Source organism: Rattus norvegicus, chromosome 19 (assembly GCF_021556685.1).
Source record: "Rattus norvegicus strain SHRSP/BbbUtx chromosome 19, alternate assembly SHRSP_T2T, whole genome shotgun sequence".
NCBI classification, from domain to species: domain Eukaryota; kingdom Metazoa; phylum Chordata; class Mammalia; order Rodentia; family Muridae; genus Rattus; species Rattus norvegicus.
This window is the reverse complement of record NC_141552.1, coordinates 66,887,260-66,902,674: the sequence shown is the minus strand read 5'-3', so window position 1 is coordinate 66,902,674 and position 15,415 is coordinate 66,887,260. Positions and strand designations below refer to the sequence as shown.

The 15,415-nt window shown below is 57.0% G+C and overlaps 5 non-coding genes across 5 annotated transcripts; all 5 read left to right on the top strand.

The window, feature by feature from the left end:
- Positions 1–7,923: 7,923 nt before the first annotated feature.
- Rna5s9 (RNA, 5S ribosomal 9) lies at positions 7,924–8,042 on the top strand. Its single transcript, XR_015644440.1, has one exon. It is a non-coding gene; the product is annotated as a 5S ribosomal RNA (ribosomal RNA).
- Positions 8,043–9,691: 1,649 nt separating this feature from the next.
- Positions 9,692–9,810, top strand: LOC120098721 (5S ribosomal RNA). The gene has a single exon (XR_015644439.1). It is a non-coding gene; the product is annotated as a 5S ribosomal RNA (ribosomal RNA).
- Positions 9,811–11,425: 1,615 nt separating this feature from the next.
- On the top strand, positions 11,426–11,544 carry Rna5s7 (RNA, 5S ribosomal 7). Its single transcript, XR_015644437.1, has one exon. It is a non-coding gene; the product is annotated as a 5S ribosomal RNA (ribosomal RNA).
- A 1,612-nt stretch (positions 11,545–13,156) lies between these two features.
- Positions 13,157–13,275, top strand: LOC120098719 (5S ribosomal RNA). Its single transcript, XR_015644444.1, has one exon. It is a non-coding gene; the product is annotated as a 5S ribosomal RNA (ribosomal RNA).
- Positions 13,276–14,916: 1,641 nt separating this feature from the next.
- On the top strand, positions 14,917–15,035 carry Rna5s15 (RNA, 5S ribosomal 15). Its single transcript, XR_015644436.1, has one exon. It is a non-coding gene; the product is annotated as a 5S ribosomal RNA (ribosomal RNA).
- Positions 15,036–15,415: the final 380 nt, after the last annotated feature.

Sequence of the window (15,415 nt, the reverse complement as noted above, 5' to 3'; positions counted from 1 at the left end):
CTCATGCTCGTAATCCCCATGTTTGGGAGACTGAGACAGGAGGATTTCTGTGAACTCAAGGCCACTGTGATCTGTATATTGAGCTCCAAGTCATCCCAACTACAGAGTGAAACCCTGTCTTAAAAAAAAAAAAAAACAGTATCCTGGAAACCACTAAACAAAGAAAACTCCAGGGAAGAGCACAGAAACAAGAAGTGTAACTTTTAGATAGTTGACAACTATTTTAAGTGGGTTGTTTGGGGGAAGGACACTTCCCACTCCCAGCTTCCCCAGAGTGATATGCTCACTGCAGCCAGCCCCCCTCTCACACCCTCAGGTGCCTTTTCTTATGAGAGTCGAGTGAATGGCTGATGTCTTTGGATGCATGACTCTGCTAAGCTGACGTTGCAGCTAGGGTGTAGTGTAGGATCAGGGTAGAGAGTCAGCCTGTGCTAACAGCAGAACTGGTGAACCATTTAGACAATTGCCAGGGGAAATGTCAGCATCAGTACCTCCAAGTGTTTGGTCAATAGCGTTGGGTATCGGTGCACAGAGCCAGGCTCAGTGGAACCAGTTCAAGAGTCAGCCCCGGGGCACTGCTGGTCAGCAGGGAGACTCAGAGGGAAGATTGGGCTTAGGAGTCTGGAGGTCTATGTGTCTTTCCCTGCTTCTACCATAGCAGGCAGCCAGAGCAGAGGAAGGATAAAAGGTAGAACTCGATGCTAAGGGGGTGGGGCAGCCCAAAAAGCATAGCAAGCCACTCTGCCTCTAGAAACTGAATGTGTTGGCCCACAAACTGCCAGCTCCCAGTGCTCTGCCCCTCTTAGGAAAGAGTGAGAGAGAAAAAATCTCATACACGAGAGAAAAACTGTGCTTTTAGAAAGCACATTAGCGCCAGCTAGTGGCGGCGGCGGTGGCGGCGCCGCCTTTAATCCCAGCATTGGGGAGGCAGAGGTAACCATCAAGTTCCAGAAACAGCCAGGGCTACACAGAGAAGCACTGTCTTGAAAAACAAAACAGAAAAGAAAGCACTTTAGCAACAGTGCCTTCCATCGAAGCCTTAAGAAGCCCGACGCTGGAAGAGAGCATAACACGGGTGAGGCTGTTACAGTCCCAGTGTCCACACACAGCAGCTCATTCCCCAGAGAGTGTTCTGAACCCTTGGGATCTGTTGACGGACACTGAACAAAGTCCCTGCTCTTGTGCATCTTGTCCTGTGAGGTAGAGGAAGAATGCTTAATTAGCAGGATGGAGGAGAGGAAGAGAGAAGGGGAGGGAGGAAGAGAAGAGGGGAGAGAGAAGGGGCATGTTGGAAATGCATTTTCATAGAAATCAAAGCAAGAGAAGGAAGAGGCTCAACTGGGCAAGCGCAGTCCCTGGAGGAGCCGCTGGTTCTATCGCACTCGTCCCACGGTCTCCGGGTTTTTCACTGTAAACATGGTAGGTTAGCCAGCTCACTCGTGTTTCTTACCATTAAAACGCCCTTTGCTAGATGGTTGTGATTAGCAACGCTTTGGGAATTTGCCGTTTCCCGGGATGTAGCTGCAATGACGTGTGCTGACGCTAGAGGGTGCAATGCTCACAGGCTCACGGCTGTAACCTTTGCCACAGTGCACCTTCTCCAAAGGCCCCGGGTTTTGGGCACCCGAACAATTTCACACTGGCAGTTGTGCCCACCGGGCTGCCCCCGTGCCAGAGCCTGTTGCAAAGATTGCCGTCCTTACTCCTTCCTGAACCACTGAAAATGAATTGAGATACAAAGCCAGATCAAGACACACCACACGGTCCATAAAGGCAGCGAGAGGAGCAGAGACGGGGAGAGGAAAGGGGAGGGCCAAGGCTCCTGTGGAACGGCTTGTTAATCTTCTCACCAACATAAAGGGATTAATTCCACTGTTTAGGGATTTCTGAGGCTTCATTGCACAGGTAAGAGTAGTTATTGTATCGTTGGCTAAAGGCCAGTAATCAGAAGGCTGGTTCTCCTGGCAATCAGGCCCATCCGAAATTACCTTAGGGTCTCTATGAATCACTGGATTCACGGTGCAGTTGAAAGGTGCAGGTACACTTGAAAGAGGCTTATTACAACCAATCAAAGACTATCGACTCAGGAAATTCAAAGTGTCTGGGACATTCTGAGCCAGGAAACCAGGGTAAAGGCCAAATATTTACTTTTTATTATCTGAAGACACTATAGTAATGGTTTAATTGCTACTATTTTAAATGGTCCAATAAAGCGGAGGTGAGTAAGGTAAAACTCATTGTAACTTTATTGCTGTATGAAAATACTGTGAAAAAGGAGTAGCATAGGGCGTGGTGGTGAATGCCTTTAATCCCAGGACTTGGGAGGCAGAAGCAGGTAGATCTTTGCAAGTTCAAATCCAGCCTGGTCTACAGAGTGAGTTCCAGAACAGCCAGGACCGTTAATGTCATAGAGAAACCCTGTCAGAAAAACAAACAAACAAAACACTGCCGAGCAATAGTGGGCACGTCTTTAATCCCAGGACTTGGGAGGCAGAAGCAGGCAAATCTCTGTAAATTCCAGGACACCCTGGTCCACTAAGTAAGTTCCAGGACAGCCAAGGCTACACAGAGAAACCCTGTCAAGAAGAAGGAGAAGGAGGAGGAGGAGGAGGAGGAGGAGGAGGAGGAGGAAGGGGAGGAGGAGGAAGAAGAGGAAGAGGAGGAGGAGGAAGAAGAAGAAGAAGAACAGGAAGGAAGAAAGAATAGCATCTGTTGATAGAGTGTTCGCCTGGCAGCATGCACAAGGTCCTGGGTACAAAGAAATAATTATTTAAAATTTAAAAACAGGGAAAATAAACAAAAGAGAAACATCAAATATGGAAAGCAAAAACATGAGTCAAGCCTTTAAGCTCAGCACTAGGAAGGCAGAGTCAGGGGGAACTCTGAGTCCAAGACCAACATCCTCTACATAGTGAGTTCTAAGCCAACTCGGAATATATACTGAAACCCTGGGGGGTGGGGAATTGTGGGGGGGGTGAGTTTTGTTTGCTTGGTAGGCCGGGTTTTGTTTTTGTTGTTTTTAAAGGCAAAAGAAAAAACACCATTAGCCACAGTTCAGTAAGATGGCTCAGCAGGTGAAGATACCGTCCACCAAGCCTGGGTTTAATTTCCAGGACACAACATGGGTATAAAAGAAACCATACCACATAATAAATGTTTAAACAAAACTAGGCTCCTTGTCGCACATGAATCCCAGCCCTCGAGAAGCAGAAGCAGAGACGAGATCTCCATGAGCTCAAAGTCCACCTGGTCCACATAGCAAGTTCGAGGTCAGCCAGGGTTACATAGTTAGACTGTGTGGAAAAACAAGACAGACAGCCAATCAAAGGACCAGAGCAGTGGTTCTCCGCCTTCCTAATATGGCCACCCTTTAATACAGTTCCTCATGTTGTGGTGACCCCCCCATACAATTATTTCATTGTTACTTCATAACTGAAATTCCCCCAACTATACAATTATTTCATTGCTACTTAACTGAAATTCCCCCAACTATACAATTATTCCATTGCTACTATGCCTGTGTTTTCTGATGGTCTTAGGCGACCCCTGTGAAAGGGTCATTAGACCCCCAAAGGGGTTGAAACCCACAGGGCCAAAGCCACATATGTTACACACACCCATAAATCTCAGCCTGGAGAGGTAAAAGCAAAAGGGTTAGAAGTGTAATGCTGGGGCCTGCAGAGGTGGCTCGGTAGTTAACAGTGCCGACTGCTCTTCCAGAGGTCCTGAGTTCTATTCCCAGCACCCACAGGGTGGCTCACAACCATCTGTAATGCAGTCTGATATCCTCTTCCATGTGTCTGAAGACGGCCATAGTGTACTCATAAATTTTAAAAAGTTTAAAAAAAAAAAAGAAGTGTAATGCTACTCTTGGGCTTCATAGCGAGTTCAAGGTTAGCATGGACTCCTCAAGATCCTGCCTCCAAAAATGTATGGGGAAGAGAAAGCAGGCTCTCAGAATCAGATCAAATCTGAGATCTGGGGCTGGAACAACGAGAACTCATTTGGAGTAGAAAGTCACAGGTGAGCAAAACTTTTCAGGATCCTGCCTCCCTCAGAATCTGGCCAGACTTGTCCATGTTTAAGACTTGGGGCTTTGAGCAGGCAGAGCTAGTGTATGCCCATGTCTTAGGGTTTGCATTCCTGTAATAAAACACCCTCACCAAAAGCAACTTGGGGAAGAAAGGGTTTATTTTAGTTAATCCTTCCAGGCAACAGTCCATCATGAAGGGAAGTAATGGGGAGCAATGGGAACCTGGAAGCAGGAACTGAAACAGAAGCCATGGGGAAAACAAGCCATGGGGAAAACAAGCCATGGGGAGCACAGGCCATGGGGAGCACAAGTCATGGGGAGCACAGGTCATGGGGAGCACAGGCCATGGGGAGCACAGGTCATGGGGAGCACAGGCCATGGGGAGCACAGGCCATGGGGAGCACAAGTCATGGGGAACACAAGCCGTGGGGAGCACAGGCCATGGGGAGCACAGGTCATGGGGAGCACAGGTCATGGGGAGCACAAGTCATGGGGAGCACAGGTCATGGGGAGCACAAGCCATGGGGAGCACAAGTCATGGGGAGCACAGGTCATGGGGAGCACAGGCCATGGGGAGCACAGGTCATGGGGAGCACAGGCCATGGGGAGCACAGGCCATGGGGAGCACAAGTCATGGGGAACACAAGCCGTGGGGAGCACAGGCCATGGGGAGCACAGGTCATGGGGAGCACAGGTCATGGGGAGCACAAGTCATGGGGAGCACAGGTCATGGGGAGCACAGGCCATGGGGAGCACAAGTCATGGGGAGCACAGGTCATGGGGAGCACAGGCCATGGGGAGCACAGGTCATGGGGAGCACAGGCCATGGGGAGCACAGGCCATGGGGAGCACAAGTCGTGGGGAACACAAGCCGTGGGGAGCACAGGCCATGGGGAGCACAGGTCATGGGGAGCACAAGTCATGGGGAGCACAGGTCATGGGGAGCACAGGCCATGGGGAGCACAAGTCATGGGGAGCACAGGTCATGGGGAGCACAGGCCATGGGGAGCACAGGTCATGGGGAGCACAGGCCATGGGGAGCACAGGCCATGGGGAGCACAGGCCATGGGGAGCACAGGTCATGGGGAGCACAGGTCATGGGGAGCACAGGCCATGGGGAGCACAGGCCATGGGGAGCACAAGCCTGTGGTCCTGGCTGTCCTGGAACTCACTCTGTAGACCAACCAGTCCATCCTCAAACTTTTCATAGAGCTCCTACCTCTGCCTTCATAGTGCTGGAACTAAAGTTGTGTGCCACCATGCCTGGATCTCTCTCTCTCTCTTCCTTTCTTCCTTTCTTTCTTTCTTTCTTCCTTTCTTTCTTTCTTTCTTTCTTCCTTTCTTCCTTTCTTTCTTCCTTTCTTTCTTCTGCTTCTTACCTTTATTTTAATTCTTTTAATGATTTCTTTTTTGTTTTGTTTTGATGTGCACAGATGTTTTGCTTACATGTCTGTGTGAGGGTATCAGATCTCCCCCAACTGGAGTTACAGGCAGTTGTGAGCTGCCATGTGGGTGCTGGGAATGGAACCAGGGTCCTCTGGAAGAGCAGCTGATGCTCTTAACCTCTGAACCATGTCTCCAGCCCCTTAAACCTTTATTTTTTTATTATTATTTGTATGGGTGTTCTGCCTGTGTACTGGCTGGTTTTGCGTATCAACTTGACACAAGCTAGAGTCATCAGAGAGGAAGGAGCCTCAGTTGTGGAAATACCGCCATGAGACCCAGCTGTAAGGCATTTTCTCAATTAGTGATCAAGGAGGAGGGCCCAGTCCATTGTGGGTGGTGCCATCCCTGGGCTGGTGGTTGTGAATTCCGCCAGAAAGCAGGCTGAGCAAGCCATGGGAAGCAAGCCAGTAAGGAGCACTCCTTCAAGGCCTCTGCGTCAGCTCCTGCCTCCAGGTTCCTGCCCTGCTTGAGTTCCTGTCCTGACTTCCTCCAATGATGGACTATGTTCTGGAAGTGTAAGCCCTTTTCTGTCCTACTTGTTTTTTGTTCTTGGTGTTTCATCAGAGCAATAGAAACTCTAAGACATCCTGCTCATTATGTCTGTGCGTCATGTGTATACAAGTGCTGTGGAGGCCAAAAGAGGGTGTCAGATCCTCTGGAACTGGAGTTGCAAACAGTTATGAGCCTCCATGTGGGTGCTGGGAATTGAACCAAAGGTCTCTGGGAGGGCAGTTGGTGCTCTTAACAACTGAGCCAGCTCTGCAGCCTCAGTCTGTTTTCTTACTCCACCCAGATCACCTGCCCAGATATTGACACTGCCTAGAGTGGGCTGAACCCTCTCACATTGATATTAATCAAGATGATACCTTAGAGGCTTACCTACAGGTTGGACCTTTTGTTTGCTTTTGTTCTGTTTTGTTTTTGAGACAGGGCTTCCTCTGTGTAGCCCTGGCTATCTTGGAACTGGAACTTGCTTTGTAGAACAGGCTGGCCTTGAACTCAGAGATCCACCTGCCTCTGCCTCCAGAGTGCCCTGATTAAAGGCTTGCAGCCCCTTTGAGGCTGATCTCATGGGGGCATTTTCTCCTTAAGATTCCTGATTCCTAGATGTGATGGGAATTGTGGGTCTGGGGTCATTCACAGATTCACCATGACCACGAATCAGTTTTAATAAGAAGAGACTTTATTAAATGCTGCTATGCCCGTGGGGGTTGGGGGAGGGGTTGGAGAGGTGGTTCAGTGGTTAAGAGCACTGATTCCTCTATCAGAGGTCCTGAGTTCAAATCCCAAAAACCACATGGTGGCTCAACCACCTGTAATGAGATCTGATGCCCTCTCCTGGTCTGTCTGAAGACAGTGACAGTGCACTTATATATAACATATATGTATATGCATATGCATATGCATATGCATATGCATATGCATGTGCATGTGCATGTGTGTATGTGAATGTGTATGTGTATGTATATGTATATGTATATGTATATGTATATGTATATGTATATGTATATGTATATGTATATGTATATGTATATGTATGTATGTATTGCTGATGAGAATGTTCCCAAGATACAGAATCTAGTCATATCAGTTTAAGGCTCATAGGGTGAAGAACCAAAAGATTATACCCATTCTGTCTACGTGTAGGCAAGGTCTAAATTTAACATATATGTCTTATAGCTGTCCCAGTCACTGAGTGGAGTGAGCAAGTTTGATTACAAAAAAAGAAATAAGGGGTTGGGGATTAAGCTCAGTGGTAGAGCGCTTGCCAAGCAAGTGCAAGGCCCTGGGTTCGGTCCCTAGCTCCGAAAAAAAAGAAAAAAGAAGAAGAAAAAAAAAAGAAAGAAATAGCAGTCAGTTCTGTAACTGATTATTATCTTGCTAGAACAGCAAATTTTACAAGATTAAGTCGCTCTAAGAACACTGCTCACTCTCTGGAAAAAAAGGGGAGGGGGAGAGTGGGCTCTCTGTCGGTGAGGGGACGAGAGGAGGAGAGGAGGAGAGGAGGAGAGACCTCTGCGCATCCTGCGTGGGGAAAGGCTGGCACTCACAGGCTGGGCCCGTGTTCCATCCAGGGCGGGCTGAGGAGGGCTGGGGAGGCTGTAGGCCACGCGAGGCAGGCAGGCAGGCAGGCAGCCCCCGGGCTGGGGCGTGCGGATGGGGCTCGGGCAGGGGTGAGGGGCGCGCGGAAGGCAGGACGCGACGACTTTCTTAGGTGTGGGCTCTCTGTCGTCTGGGCTCTGGGCTCTGGGCTCTGGGCTCTGGGCTCTGGGCTCTGGGCTGGGGACTCGGGACTCGGGACTCGGGACTCGGGACTCGGGACTCGGGGGCTTGGGGCTTGCTGGCTGTCTGACGTGCCACCGGTGGGGGTGGGCCGGGCGGGCCTGGCGGGCGGCTGAGCGAGCGCAGCAGGCTCTTGGGGCTTGTCGGCGAGGGCTGCCCTCGTCTACGGCCATACCACCCTGAACGCGCCCGATCTCGTCTGATCTCGGAAGCTAAGCAGGGTCGGGCCTGGTTAGTACTTGGATGGGAGACCGCCTGGGAATACCGGGTGCTGTAGGCTTTTTGGACTCCCTTTTGGCCGCGGCGGGGGACCAGTCTCAGGCCAGGCCATCCCCACCCACATGCATCCCACAGCCCACAGGCCACAGCCCAGGCCCCGGGGAGAGCCCACCCTCGCCCTCTCAGATGCCTGGCATATGCACGGTGGCTCCAGACAGAGTGGGCGCCCCGACACCCACCACCCTGGAGGCAGCAAGACAGGAGGTGAGAGAGCCTCTCTCCATTTGCAGCGAGCCCAGGCTGGCCTCGAACACCACATCCTCGCCCACCACCGCACTGGTCTCTCTCCCCGTGTAGTGTGTGGGATTGCCTGGGTGGGTGGGTGCCCCTGTGGGGGTGCCTCTTAGGAGGCCACGGCGCGTGGGTGACTGCTGCGGTGGTGGGTGTGGCTGTGAGAGCGTGCAAAGGTCTGTGTGACCACCGGTGTGTGAGAGTGTGTGTCGCTCCCCCTCCTGCCTCCTGCTAAGGTGACTCCTGCGAGAGTCTGTGTGTGAGTGAGTGTGGGAGTGTGTGAGTGAGTGTGTGTGTGATTGAGTGTGTGTGTGACTGAGTGTATGTGTGTGTGTGTGTGTGTGTGTGTATTTGTGAGCTGTCCTTAGGTTCCGTGCCTGCTTATGCGCCCTAGGGGGCCTGTCTACCTGTTCGGTCCGGCTTTCTTACCCCGGTGAGTTCATGCCTGGCGCGCGTGTCTGCCTGCGTGGGTCTTGCCTCTGCGCGCCCGCGTATGTGTGCCCCTATAAAGGGGTGGCACGCACGTGTGTGTGTGTGTGTGTGTGTGTGTTTGTATGTTTGTGTGTTTGTATACTTGTGTGAATGCCCGCACTTGGGAGGGAGGGCAAGGGCAGTGGGGCCTGGCTCTTGGGCCAGCCTCTCCGCTGGGTGGGCGTGGCTAGTGTGTGTGTGTGTGTGTGTGTGTGTGTGTGTCTGTGTGTGTGTGTCCCGGGTGGGATTGGATGCGAGCCATCACCAAATGTTCAGTTGACTTCCCGCTCCCAGGCTGAGGGCCCCTGTCCTGGGCACAGGGAGGACGGTGGGTCCCGAGTGGGTCGGGATTCCAGGAGCTGCTGGAAGCTCCGCCCTCGGCCCCCTCGAGGGCAAGAGGAAATCCCGGGTGGGTGGGTCAGGGCGCTGTTGTACTGAGCCTGTGGAAGGAAGAGTCTCTCTGTCGGGGAGGGGACGAGAGGAGGAGAGGAGGAGAGAAGAGACCTCTGCGCATCCTGCGTGGGGAAAGGCTGGCACTCACAGGCTGGGCCCGTGTTCCATCCAGGGCGGGCTGAGGAGGGCTGGGGAGGCTGTAGGCCACGCGAGGCAGGCAGGCAGGCAGGCAGCCCCCGGGCTGGGGCGTGCGGATGGGGCTCGGGCAGGGGTGAGGGGCGCGCGGAAGGCAGGACGCGACGACTTTCTTAGGTGTGGGCTCTCTGTCGTCTGGGCTCTGGGCTCTGGGCTCTGGGCTCTGGGCTCTGGGCTGGGGACTCGGGACTCGGGACTCGGGACTCGGGACTCGGGACTCGGGACTCGGGACTCGGGACTCGGGGGCTTGGGGCTTGCTGGCTGTCTGACGTGCCACCGGTGGGGGTGGGCCGGGCGGGCCTGGCGGGCGGCTGAGCGAGCGCAGCAGGCTCTTGGGGCTTGTCGGCGAGGGCCGCCCTCGTCTACGGCCATACCACCCTGAACGCGCCCGATCTCGTCTGATCTCGGAAGCTAAGCAGGGTCGGGCCTGGTTAGTACTTGGATGGGAGACCGCCTGGGAATACCGGGTGCTGTAGGCTTTTTGGACTCCCTTTTGGCCGCGGCGGGGGACCAGTCTCAGGCCAGGCCATCCCCACCCACATGCATCCCACAGCCCACAGGCCACAGCCCAGGCCCCGGGGAGAGCCCACCCTCGCCCTCTCAGATGCCTGGCATATGCACGGTGGCTCCAGACAGAGTGGGCGCCCCGACACCCACCACCCTGGAGGCAGCAAGACAGGAGGTGAGAGAGCCTCTCTCCATTTGCAGCGAGCCCAGGCTGGCCTCGAACACCACATCCTCGCCCACCACCGCACTGGTCTCTCTCCCCGTGTAGTGTGTGGGATTGCCTGGGTGGGTGGGTGCCCCTGTGGGGGTGCCTCTTAGGAGGCCACGGCGCGTGGGTGACTGCTGCGGTGGTGGGTGTGGCTGTGAGAGCGTGCAAAGGTCTGTGTGACCACCGGTGTGTGAGAGTGTGTGTCGCTCCCCCTCCTGCCTCCTGCTAAGGTGACTCCTGCGAGAGTCTGTGTGTGAGTGAGTGTGGGAGTGTGTGAGTGAGTGTGTGTGTGATTGAGTGTGTGTGTGACTGAGTGTATGTGTGTGTGTGTGTGTGTGTGTGTATTTGTGAGCTGTCCTTAGGTTCCGTGCCTGCTTATGCGCCCTAGGGGGCCTGTCTACCTGTTCGGTCTGGCTTTCTTACCCCGGTGAGTTCATGCCTGGCGCGCGTGTCTGCCTGCGTGGGTCTTGTCTCTGCGCGCCCGCGTATTTGTGCCCCTATAAAGGGGTGGCACGCACGTGTGTGTGTGTGTGTGTGTTTGTATGTGTGTGTGTGTATACTTGTGTGAATGCCCGCACTTGGGAGGGAGGGCAAGGGCAGTGGGGCCTGGCTCTTGGGCCATCCTCTCCGCTGGGTGGGCGTGGCTAGTGTGTGTGTGTGTGTGTGTGTGTGTGTGTGTGTGTGTCCCGGGTGGGATTGGATGCCAGCCATCACCAAATGTTCAGTTGACTTCCCGCTCCCAGGCTGAGGGCCCCTGTCCTGGGCACAGGGAGGTCGGTGGGTCCCGGGTGGGTCGGGATTCCAGGAGCTGCTGGAAGCTCCGCCCTCGGCCCCCTCGAGGGCAAGAGGAAATCCCGGGTGGGTGGGTCAGGGCGCTGTTGTACTGAGCCTGTGGAAGGAAGAGGCTCTCTGTCCGGGAGGGGACGAGAGAAGGAGAGGAGGAGAGGAGGAGAGACCTCTGCGCATCCTGCGTGGGGAAAGGCTGGCACTCACAGGCTGGGCCCGTGTTCCATCCAGGGCGGGCTGAGGAGGGCTGGGGAGGCTGTAGGCCACGCGAGGCAGGCAGGCAGGCAGGCAGCCCCCGGGCTGGGGCGTGCGGATGGGGCTCGGGCAGGGGTGAGGGGCGCGCGGAAGGCAGGACGCGACGACTTTCTTAGGTGTGGGCTCTCTGTCGTCTGGGCTCTGGGCTCAGGGCTCTGGGCTCTGGGCTCTGGGCTCTGGGCTGGGGACTCGGGACTCGGGACTCGGGACTCGGGACTCGGGGGCTTGGGGCTTGCTGGCTGTCTGACGTGCCACCGGTGGGGGTGGGCCGGGCGGGCATGGCGGGCGGCTGAGCGAGCGCAGCAGGCTCTTGGGGCTTGTCGGCGAGGGCCGCCCTCGTCTACGGCCATACCACCCTGAACGCGCCCGATCTCGTCTGATCTCGGAAGCTAAGCAGGGTCGGGCCTGGTTAGTACTTGGATGGGAGACCGCCTGGGAATACCGGGTGCTGTAGGCTTTTTGGACTCCCTTTTGGCCGCGGCGGGGGACCAGTCTCAGGCCAGGCCATCCCCACCCACATGCATCCCACAGCCCACAGGCCACAGCCCAGGCCCCGGGGAGAGCCCACCCTCGCCCTCTCAGATGCCTGGCATATGCACGGTGGCTCCAGACAGAGTGGGCGCCCCGACACCCACCACCCTGGAGGCAGCAAGACAGGAGGTGAGAGAGCCTCTCTCCATTTGCAGCGAGCCCAGGCTGGCCTCGAACACCACATCCTCGCCCACCACCGCACTGGTCTCTCTCCCCGTGTAGTGTGTGGGATTGCCTGGGTGGGTGGGTGCCCCTGTGGGGGTGCCTCTTAGGAGGCCACGGCGCGTGGGTGACTGCTGCGGTGGTGGGTGTGGCTGTGAGAGCGTGCAAAGGTCTGTGTGACCACCGGTGTGTGAGAGTGTGTGTCGCTCCCCCTCCTGCCTCCTGCTAAGGTGACTCCTGCGAGAGTCTGTGTGTGAGTGAGTGTGTGAGTGTGTGAGTGAGTGTGTGTGTGATTGAGTGTGTGTGTGACTGAGTGTATGTGTGTGTGTGTGTGTGTGTGTATTTGTGAGCTGTCCTTAGGTTCCGTGCCTGCTTATGCGCCCTAGGGTGCCTGTCTACCTGTTCGGTCCGGCTTTCTTACCCCGGTGAGTTCATGCCTGGCGCGCGTGTCTGCCTGCGTGGGTCTTGCCTCTGCGCGCCCGCGTATGTGTGCCCCTATAAAGGGGTGGCACGCACGTGTGTGTGTGTGTGTGTGTGTGTGTTTGTATGTTTGTGTGTTTGTATACTTGTGTGAATGCCCGCACTTGGGAGGGAGGGCAAGGGCAGTGGGGCCTGGCTCTTGGGCCAGCCTCTCCGCTGGGTGGGCGTGGCTAGTGTGTGTGTGTGTGTGTGTGTGTGTGTCTGTGTGTGTGTGTCCCGGGTGGGATTGGATGCGAGCCATCACCAAATGTTCAGTTGACTTCCCGCTCCCAGGCTGAGGGCCCCTGTCCTGGGCACAGGGAGGACGGTGGGTCCCGGGTGGGTCGGGATTCCAGGAGCTGCTGGAAGCTCCGCCCTCGGCCCCCTCGAGGGCAAGAGGAAATCCCGGGTGGGTGGGTCAGGGCGCTGTTGTACTGAGCCTGTGGAAGGAAGAGTCTCTCTGTCGGGGAGGGGACGAGAGGAGGAGAGGAGGAGAGGAGGAGAGACCTCTGCGCATCCTGCGTGGGGAAAGGCTGGCACTCACAGGCTGGGCCCGTGTTCCATCCAGGGCGGGCTGAGGAGGGCTGGGGAGGCTGTAGGCCACGCGAGGCAGGCAGGCAGGCAGGCAGCCCCCGGGCTGGGGCGTGCGGATGGGGCTCGGGCAGGGGTGAGGGGCGCGCGGAAGGCAGGACGCGACGACTTTCTTAGGTGTGGGCTCTCTGTCGTCTGGGCTCTGGGCTCTGGGCTCTGGGCTCTGGGCTCTGGGCTGGGGACTCGGGACTCGGGACTCGGGACTCGGGACTCGGGACTCGGGGGCTTGGGGCTTGCTGGCTGTCTGACGTGCCACCGGTGGGGGTGGGCCGGGCGGGCCTGGCGGGCGGCTGAGCGAGCGCAGCAGGTCGGCGAGGGCTGCCCTCATCTACGGCCATACCACCCTGAACGCGCCCGATCTCGTCTGATCTCGGAAGCTAAGCAGGGTCGGGCCTGGTTAGTACTTGGATGGGAGACCGCCTGGGAATACCGGGTGCTGTAGGCTTTTTGGACTCCCTTTTGGCCGCGGCGGGGGACCAGTCTCAGGCCAGGCCATCCCCACCCACATGCATCCCACAGCCCACAGGCCACAGCCCAGGCCCCGGGGAGAGCCCACCCTCGCCCTCTCAGATGCCTGGCATATGCACGGTGGCTCCAGACAGAGTGGGCGCCCCGACACCCACCACCCTGGAGGCAGCAAGACAGGAGGTGAGAGAGCCTCTCTCCATTTGCAGCGAGCCCAGGCTGGCCTCGAACACCACATCCTCGCCCACCACCGCACTGGTCTCTCTCCCCGTGTAGTGTGTGGGATTGCCTGGGTGGGTGGGTGCCCCTGTGGGGGTGCCTCTTAGGAGGCCACGGCGCGTGGGTGACTGCTGCGGTGGTGGGTGTGGCTGTGAGAGCGTGCAAAGGTCTGTGTGACCACCGGTGTGTGAGAGTGTGTGTCGCTCCCCCTCCTGCCTCCTGCTAAGGTGACTCCTGCGAGAGTCTGTGTGTGAGTGAGTGTGGGAGTGTGTGAGTGAGTGTGTGTGTGATTGAGTGTGTGTGTGACTGAGTGTATGTGTGTGTGTGTGTGTGTGTGTATTTGGGAGCTGTCCTTAGGTTCCGTGCCTGCTTATGCGCCCTAGGGGGCCTGTCTACCTGTTCGGTCTGGCTTTCTTACCCCGGTGAGTTCATGCCTGGCGCGCGTGTCTGCCTGCGTGGGTCTTGCCTCTGCGCGCCCGCGTATGTGTGCCCCTATAAAGGGGTGGCACGCACGTGTGTGTGTGTGTGTGTGTGTGTTTGTATGTTTGTGTGTTTGTATACTTGTGTGAATGCCCGCACTTGGGAGGGAGGGCAAGGGCAGTGGGGCCTGGCTCTTGGGCCAGCCTCTCCGCTGGGTGGGCGTGGCTAGTGTGTGTGTGTGTGTGTGTGTGTGTGTGTGTCTGTGTGTGTGTGTCCCGGGTGGGATTGGATGCGAGCCATCACCAAATGTTCAGTTGACTTCCCGCTCCCAGGCTGAGGGCCCCTGTCCTGGGCACAGGGAGGACGGTGGGTCCCGAGTGGGTCGGGATTCCAGGAGCTGCTGGAAGCTCCGCCCTCGGCCCCCTCGAGGGCAAGAGGAAATCCCGGGTGGGTGGGTCAGGGCGCTGTTGTACTGAGCCTGTGGAAGGAAGAGTCTCTCTGTCGGGGAGGGGACGAGAGGAGGAGAGGAGGAGAGGAGGAGAGACCTCTGCGCATCCTGCGTGGGGAAAGGCTGGCACTCACAGGCTGGGCCCGTGTTCCATCCAGGGCGGGCTGAGGAGGGCTGGGGAGGCTGTAGGCCACGCGAGGCAGGCAGGCAGGCAGGCAGCCCCCGGGCTGGGGCGTGCGGATGGGGCTCGGGCAGGGGTGAGGGGCGCGCGGAAGGCAGGACGCGACGACTTTCTTAGGTGTGGGCTCTCTGTCGTCTGGGCTCTGGGCTCTGGGCTCTGGGCTCTGGGCTCTGGGCTGGGGACTCGGGACTCGGGACTCGGGACTCGGGACTCGGGACTCGGGACTCGGGACTCGGGGGCTTGGGGCTTGCTGGCTGTCTGACGTGCCACCGGTGGGGGTGGGCCGGGCGGGCCTGGCGGGCGGCTGAGCGAGCGCAGCAGGCTCTTGGGGCTTGTCGGCGAGGGCCGCCCTCGTCTACGGCCATACCACCCTGAACGCGCCCGATCTCGTCTGATCTCGGAAGCTAAGCAGGGTCGGGCCTGGTTAGTACTTGGATGGGAGACCGCCTGGGAATACCGGGTGCTGTAGGCTTTTTGGACTCCCTTTTGGCCGCGGCGGGGGACCAGTCTCAGGCCAGGCCATCCCCACCCACATGCATCCCACAGCCCACAGGCCACAGCCCAGGCCCCGGGGAGAGCCCACCCTCGCCCTCTCAGATGCCTGGCATATGCACGGTGGCTCCAGACAGAGTGGGCGCCCCGACACCCACCACCCTGGAGGCAGCAAGACAGGAGGTGAGAGAGCCTCTCTCCATTTGCAGCGAGCCCAGGCTGGCCTCGAACACCACATCCTCGCCCACCACCGCACTGGTCTCTCTCCCCGTGTAGTGTGTGGGATTGCCTGGGTGGGTGGGTGCCCCTGTGGGGGTGCCTCTTAGGAGGCCACGGCGCGTGGGTGACTGCTGCGGTGGT